The 7,105-nt window shown below is 42.1% G+C and overlaps 1 pseudogene; it reads right to left on the reverse strand.

Annotated features, from left to right (window-relative positions):
• Positions 1 to 459: 459 nt before the first annotated feature.
• Positions 460 to 917, reverse strand: LOC101986578 (annotated as a pseudogene).
• Between the last annotated feature and the right edge of the window lie 6,188 nt (positions 918 to 7,105).

Genomic DNA, 7,105 nt, shown 5'->3' on the forward strand with positions numbered 1-7,105 from the left:
TCTTGGTTCTCTGACAACTGGATGGCCTTGCCTTCATAGGCATTCACAATACAAAGGGGATTGTAAGGAGTAAAGTTAGGATTCCATGAGTAGAAGTAGCGTGTGAAAAGGCACAATACAGAAAATAACCCTGTGGAGTCAGGGCAGCCTGCTCCTGGGGAGGAGTCTGCATGCTGGGGGTCACAGGTTTGAAAAGATATCCGAGAGTGAAGCATAACCCACAGATTGAGAACACTTGACTGTAATCTTCCCTGTCTGTCTCTTCTTTAAATTTCTCATTATCCAAACCAGACACAGGCAGCTGTAAGGTATTTGGGTCAGCTTAAGCCTGGCATTGTTCTCAGCACCCGAGAGTGAGACAGAGCCTCTAGAAATGGCTGGAGGGTGAGCCATTGGGCCGGCTTTTTTTTTTTTTCCACAGGCATATAAACTATTTATTAACAGCAAAGGCCCAGGGACTCATTTCCTCTTGGATACACGCACAGTGCAGCCCCGGCAGCCAGTGGTCTTGGTGTGCTGGCCTCGGACACGAAGGCCCCAGAAGTGGCGCAGCCCCCTATGGGCCCGAATCTTCTTCAGTCGCTCCAAGTCCTCACGCAGCTTGTTGTCCACGCCATTGGCCAGAACCTGGCTGTACTTCCTGTCCTTCACATCCTTCTGTCTGTTCAAGAACCAGTCTGGGATCTTGTACTGCCGGGGTTTCTGCATAATGGTGATCTCACACTCCACCTCATCCTCCGTGAGCTCTCCAGCCCTCTTGGTGAGGTCAATGTCCACTTTCCTCAACACCACATGAGCGTATCTCCGCCCCCACCCTTAATGGCAGTGATGGTAAAGGCTATTTTCCGCCGCCCATCGATGTTGGTGTTGAGTACTCGCAGGATGTGCTGGAACGTCTCAGGGATCACGAGAGACATGGCAGCGACACAATCGGCGGCGTGTAGGCCTCCCGTGGAAGTGGGCCGGCTTTTATAGACAAGGTCAGTGTGTGGGGTACAGTGGGAAGCCTAGAGCACAGGGTATGGTACATGACACTGTGCCATAGCCTTACCACACGTTCAGCTGGCTCTAATCATGACAAAACATAATCAAAACAAAAATATAGAACAACTGGCCTGAGCTCTTACAAGGTCTTAAAGTTAGAAAATGTGGGGAGGGAGCGGTGTGATTGTTTTGCTCAAAGGACCTTGAGAGAGCTGGCAGTCAACCACAATCTGTGAAACTTAGTTGTATCCTAGATTTGTGAAGAAAATAAATGATGATGTTAGGATAACTGGGGACATTTGTTCCTAAACTATAGGTAGAAGATGCTTTGAAAAGAATCCTCAAGTTGGCTGATTTTGGATTACCATAGACTGAACCTAGGTGTGATATGATATGATAGAATGACTGTGATAATGGTCTTCTAGCTGGAAACATCAGGCTTTTGTGAGCTAGGAGAGGAAGACCAGAATCCAAATGCCTCCTATGGAGCTTTTAAATATGCCTGCATCTATTTTCAACTAATACATTTAAAAATGTATCTGTTATGGTACTAGTAAACAATATAGAACATGGTTAAAATGATAAATACAGATTTCAGTGTTAAAATACAAAAATGACATTTTCTGACCATTCTTCCAAGTCTAAAAAAAAACCTCAGCTTCTGCCTTCAAGAAGGAAATAGTTTATGGATCAAGATAATATAAAGTGTGATACTAGATAGATATGATAAAATCATGGAAATGGTTTATACCTAGTAATCCTACCTCTATATATTTAACCATAATTGCATGAAAACTTTTGTCCATGGAAAATATTTTTTTCATTCTATGCACAGTAATTTGAAATTAGACACAGACCAAAAGACCTCCAGTGGGTGAATGGAAGGATTCTTTATGTCCACTCAGTGGAAAATCAATAAGAGTGAACGATGGGTAAATAGAGCAGGATCGACAGAGATCAAAGATATTACACAAAGTTAATGAAGCCAGAGCCCAGGGCTGGAAAGATGGCTCAGTTGGTAAAGTATCTGTTGTGAAAATATGTGGAGCTGAGTTCAGATCCTTAGCACTCATGTACAACTGAGCATACCCATAATACCTGTGCTGGGAGAAATCTGAGAAAAGCATAACTTCGGAGCTCACTGAAAATCTGCCTAGCCCCATTGGGGAGCTCTGGGCTCAGTGGGAGTCTCCATTTTTAAAAAATTGTGTTGGAGAACAACCAAAGAAGACACTTGAGTCTGACTTCTGGCCTCCCCATGCCTTTCCATATGAATACATATATGTAACACACACACACAGAAGCCAGACTTCTGTTATACCCTATAGGATCTTATTTATATTATGATGTTCTTGGGAAGATAGCACTACATGATCAAGAACAGTGTTAATTTAGCAGTCATTATGAAGGGAAAGCACAGGGAGACTTAGGGCTGATGGACTGTTGTGAATCTTAATCATGTCACTGGTTGCCTATGTGTATTTAAAATCTCAGATCTGCTCACTGAAGGGTCAAAATTATTGTACCCTGAAATATGAAGAGAGACTAGAAACAATAAACACTGTCATAATTAAACTCTAATACTAATAAGATATTCAAAGAAAATTCTTAATTTATTTTAACAAATGTGGAATGTTTAAATGATAATAAAATATACCTTTAACACTATAAAAGTTGATAACATATATTTCTGATTTGTGTACTTTCCTGGATGTGAGTTTTATTTCACTAAAAATTTAGAATGTAAATGAATGATTCACTTGCTTTAGTGTAGATGTTCAGTTGTACAGGTGAGAGCAACGCTTTGGTTGGCTGTATGACATGTTAACAAGATGACATGATTTTATACAATAGTAATATGCTTTTTGGTTCATTTAAATTTCTTTTACTACAGGTTGGAATGAAAGAGGTATAATCAACTACTTCCTAAGTGTCGGGCATGAAGATATGAATGACTCTGGTCTTCTCCGTTGTTTTTCATGTATGACGTCTGTGTGTCTACTGATATTGTTGATATAGTAATCGCAAGTTTTCTTTACCCTCTGAGAGTGTTACACTGATATGGTCACTACCAACAGACCACCAATTCCCTTCACCCTCTAAGAGTCTTACACTATTATGGTCAGTACCAACAGCCCTGAAAACATTGGCCTGCTTTAGCAATGGTGCAGTACTTGATGACAAACAGATTCTAGGATAATCACATATACATTTAGGTCATATTTATCATTTTTATATGGAGAAAGGAAATGAAATGTGGTAATTAAATACCAAACATTTCACTGGGTATCTCTTTTATTCAATTCTCATCATGTAGCTGAGAATACATGTGGAAATGGCTATGGTGACTCTACAAGGCCTTCTGGAAAATCTGTGGTTTAACTTGGGAGACAGCCTGAGCTCTGGTGAGAATTATCCAAAGGTTAATATTCTAAGATCACTGTTAGCATCCTAAATCCCACCGCCCCAAATCTAAGGATGGCCCTCAGGTGAGTTGCCTATGATGGAGCTAATGATATCTTTTTCCATGTGTTTGGGTCCATAGTGAGGAATGTTCATGTCACAGGCATGTGGGATGTTTTCTTCCCAGGAAGTGATTGATGGCATCAGTGGTTAGCTGAAGCCATTAGTATTAGTGCCATCCCAGCTCAACCTCAGGAGCCTCAGACTCCATAAAAATTCTATTGCATCAAATGCTCAGCCTAAATTCTACAAAGTGATGGAAATTTGTCCTCAAGTGACAGCCTCCTTACCACAGAACTTATGGGCTCATGCACTTGGATTTCTTCCATGGACCGATTCCAGCTGTCCTACCTTCTGATGATTTATTTCACATACCTTCCAGGCTTTACCCAGGAACTCCACCATAGAATTCCTAGAAGGCATTCTAGGGGGTTGTCATGGCAACCCCTAGACATCATCTTCAGAATGGCCCATGGCTATTGAGTCCAGATTTATCACCATTATATTTCTATATAGATGGCAAGCCCTTCCTAGACAACCATACCCTAGCAGATGAACCAGATTTGCAATTATGTAGATCACTGTAACACTCATTGTGCTTGTAGCAAGATTTTAATGCACTTGAATGTTGACTTACCGGTGTTCCTTATATTAATATGGGCCTATGAATTCCTCAAATGCCATCAGAGAAGGCATTTTCACTTCATGAAAGAGAGTCAGACTTTATGGTGACATCAGTGACAGATTGGTACCAGCTACCATCTTTATTCAGCACCAGGCTTGAAAAGTGTGTGCTGAGCCCTTATTTTGGAGTCTCACTTGTAATTCCCTTTGTCTCATGAGCCATGCTTGAAACAATGGCCACACAAAGCCCAGCTACAGAGGATCTACTTCCACGTAGCATGGCCTGGGCCTGCCCAGTGTCCTGTGCTGTGGGTGTTTGTCTAGTACTGCCATTGCGATTTTTATTGCATCTCATGATGTGCACAGATGTGCTTAGTAAGCATCCCAAGAGGTAGAGAGACACTGCTCAATATCCCTGTTCCCAGATGATGCTACCTTATAGACTCTCTTTCTGGGCTACCTCCTCTGGGAGGCTGTAACTGTGTGAAGTCTCTGGATTTTGGTGTTTTAACAAGGGTTTAATTACTAAGGTAAGTGTATGCACCTGCTAAGGCATTCCTAATTATTTGATAATGGTGCAATCTTTCTCAATACAGCCGGTTTTGTAGTGTAAGCTACACTAATGAAGCACGCTGAGAGAATGCATTCCCCCAATGTTGGGAAAGCGTATTTAAATTAAATAAATTTGCAAAGGACTGAATTTTTACTACTGGCCTCAACAATTATGCATCAGTATTTCATGATGTAAGCTAGTAAGCATGTGTCAGACTGCAGCAGGCTTCCTATGATGTTTGTTTTCGAAGTATCTTTAAATGACATATTGTTAGGGTCACTTAAAATTTTTTATCTTTTCAATTCCTCCACATACCCCACCTCATCTTAAACATAATTGTTAAAAAACAAACAAACAAAAGAAAAACAGAAAGAGAAATTTAGCTTATCTTTTTTACTCTTCATTTGGCAGTAGTGAAGCCTTTTTTTCTCTTTTCTTCCCACCGGATTCTCCCCATTGCCACATGTGGTCTGCAGTGAGTAAGTAGTAAGATTGGTACTGTAACATCTGCACAGGAGCACCTTGCATTGCCGCCGCTCTGGAAACTTGCTGATGGCTGGCCATTGCAGTAAGTCAGGGTTGATACTACATCCAAGTGTTTCAAACTTTGTTGTTTGGGACTGATAAAAACAAAAGGTTCCAACTGGCAGATGGTTTTGGAATCACTGCTGGGAGCTATGCGGGGGAAATACCCAGCCGTTTCTCAAGCATACACGTTCATTTTAGTACATGGAGAAAAATGAACAGATCTAACTTCCAGCTTCTGGAAGACACAAAATAGCTTCCACGTATTTTGTGTCTTCCAAACTATTTGAATGAATCAACCATGCTCAACAGAAAGCCGCCATTAGCACAGCTGTATGAGCTGATATGAATGAAATTATTTAACTCTGGAATTACCTTGAAATTTTACAAAAACAAAATTGATTATTTTACTTTTAAGATCTTGTGCCTGTAGCTCAGTCAGAAGAGTGTCTGCAGTGTCCGCCTTGTATAGAGAGAGACCTGTACTCCTGAACGCCAGTACCTCATTAACTGGTATGATGGGCAGCATCTATCACCCCAACACTCAGGTGACAGGGACAGAGAGATTTAAGTTGAAGGTCATTTTCAGCTGCATGACTCGGAGGCCATCCTGGGGTATGTATCTCAGTCTCAATATTTTTTCAGTAAAATAGAAAATTACCTTACACACACCAATTATGGCTATCATTTTGAAGTATTTTACAAATGGAGACAGGACAAATAAGAACACAGAAAAATGGAAAACTCTAGAAGTTTTTAAACAAAGAAGGACCGAGGGAGCAGTGACATGTTAGGTGTAGTCCTGACTCTGCTGGGCTGACCGAGAGCAATCTTCACCTGTTCCAGGAGACCACTGCCTTATCAGCCACTGGTCACCTGGATTCAGGCCTATGCTACAGAAGCTGGAGAATGTGCCAACTGGAGAACAGAGGCGTGGGGGTGGGGTGCAGCCGAAATAAAACTTGCAGCAGCAGGCAAATCAGAAGGCAGAGGGGGCCTCCCAGCTGATTCCTCAGCATCCTAGAGATTTCTGTTATTAATGTGGCTTGGGGCATGGACTGCTGATAATTACTGCTAGCTGGAATAATTAATAAGAATAATTGCTCGGTGTGGAAAGGGAAGTTCTGGGAGCAGGAAGAAGCAGGCCAGAGGAGTGGGAGACTCCCAGAGCGCATTGATACAGACAGGAAGTTCAGCGGCAAGCATCCCGACAATCCGGGGCTTGTCTGGATGCCAAGGGCAAAAGTTGAGATACTGAGCATGGCCCAGTTCAATGATCTGATCTTGGAAGGCTGTGGAGAAGCAGCCTGCTGTGACTTCAGTAAGGAGCGATTTCCTTTGGAATAATAGATGAGTGTTGCGGCCAATAAAAAAACATTATCATGTATAAGTACTTAAGAAAAGGCCTTCAATGTGAAGAGAGAAGTGTGCAGCTGGCGTAAGCCCAGTGGAGAGGGCAGAGACAAACTAAAGGGAAGATATGGAAAGAATGATGCCCAGAGCTGGATGGTGGTAGCGCACGCCTTTAATGCCAGGACTCAGGAGGCAGAGACAGGCGGAACTTTGTGAGTTCAAGGCCAGCCTGGTTTATAGAACGAGTTCCACGACAGGCTCCCAAGCTATACAAAGAAACCCTGTCTCTAAAAACACAAAAAGAAAAAAGAATGATGTTCAGTTGAGGGTTTAGGAGAGTTTATCCCAGCTTGAAAGAAGAGAAGCATCTGTTGGCAGCCAAGCATTGGTGTAAAATAACCACAATTTTGATGTAATAGGATAAATTTTCCCCACACTATTCGGAGCTGCCAGCACAATGCTCAACACTGCAGCTTTTTGTATATTACACTTAAATGTCCTCCCAAAGGTGGGACAAGCATACACTTAGAGGAGTTTTGAGAAGGGAAGAGACCAGACGGGAACGCTTCTGCATACACAGCGTGTGGGATCTGGCAAGTCTGA

Source organism: Microtus ochrogaster, chromosome 18 (genome assembly GCF_000317375.1).
Source record: "Microtus ochrogaster isolate Prairie Vole_2 chromosome 18, MicOch1.0, whole genome shotgun sequence".
Classification (NCBI taxonomy): domain Eukaryota; kingdom Metazoa; phylum Chordata; class Mammalia; order Rodentia; family Cricetidae; genus Microtus; species Microtus ochrogaster.